This window comes from Gossypium hirsutum, chromosome A01 (assembly GCF_007990345.1).
Source record: "Gossypium hirsutum isolate 1008001.06 chromosome A01, Gossypium_hirsutum_v2.1, whole genome shotgun sequence".
In the NCBI taxonomy this organism is placed as follows: Eukaryota; Viridiplantae; Streptophyta; class Magnoliopsida; order Malvales; family Malvaceae; genus Gossypium; species Gossypium hirsutum.
In genome coordinates, this window is record NC_053424.1 from 52,180,411 (window position 1) to 52,181,334 (window position 924).

The following is a 924-nucleotide window of genomic DNA, read 5'->3' on the forward strand; positions in this document are numbered from 1 at the left end:
ACAGGCTATATTCTCATATTGGTTAGGTGGTTGAGCTGCAAAACTGTTAGACCCATTAGTGGTAAGATTCTTTAACATTGAAGATATTGAAGATACCTGGGATGCAAGTGAAGTGAGAGCGTCCACTTCATAGATTCCAGCAACTCGTCTTCTTGGCGTTGCTCAATTAGTTGGCCACTAATAATTGTTACTGGTGATCCTCTCGATGATTTCATAAGCCTCATTGTAAGACTTAGATAAGATAGCACCGTTAGCAGAAGCATCTACTAGCATCCTTGTGTGAGCGTTGAGACCATTGTAAAATGTCTCAAGTTGGATGCAATGCGGAATTTTGTGATGAGGGCACTTTCGTAATAACTCTTTCAATATTTCCCATGCCTCATACAAGGACTCATCATCCACTTGTTGGAAAGCAATAATCTCATTTCTCAGCTTAGCAATCTTGCTAGGCGGGAAATACTTCATAAGAAATCTCTCTGCTAACTCTTGCCAAGTAGAAATTGAGTTTGGTGGCAGTGAGTTTAACCAGGCTCGAGCTCTGTCCCTCAGCGAGTACGGGAATAGTTTTAATTGTAATGCATCTTCGGGTACTCCGGCTAGCTTGAAAGAGTCACTCACCTGCATAAACAGTCTTAAATGAAGATGAGGATCTTCAATAGGCATTCCACTGAACTGGCCCACTGTCTGAAGCATCTGGAACATGACTTGCTGCCCAATATGGCTGAAGAACACCTCTTTCTCAAGAGAGGAAATTGGCACAAGAAGGAGGGAAAGTGGGATGGAAAAATGGAGAGGAACTTTGAGAGAAGTGAAGAGAGGATGAGAGAATGTTGTAGAATGAGGGATGTTGAGGGATGCTTTGAAATGGGCAGCATGGGGTGGCTTTTATAGCTGAAGAGGGCTGCTAAAAATAGAAAATTCAGC

General features: G+C 42.5%; 1 non-coding gene across 1 annotated transcript; it reads left to right on the forward strand.

Annotated features, from left to right (window-relative positions):
* The first annotated feature begins 328 nt into the window (after positions 1-328).
* LOC121207532 (small nucleolar RNA R71) lies at positions 329-435 on the forward strand. The gene has a single exon (XR_005902610.1). It is a non-coding gene; the product is annotated as a small nucleolar RNA R71 (small nucleolar RNA).
* Positions 436-924: the final 489 nt, after the last annotated feature.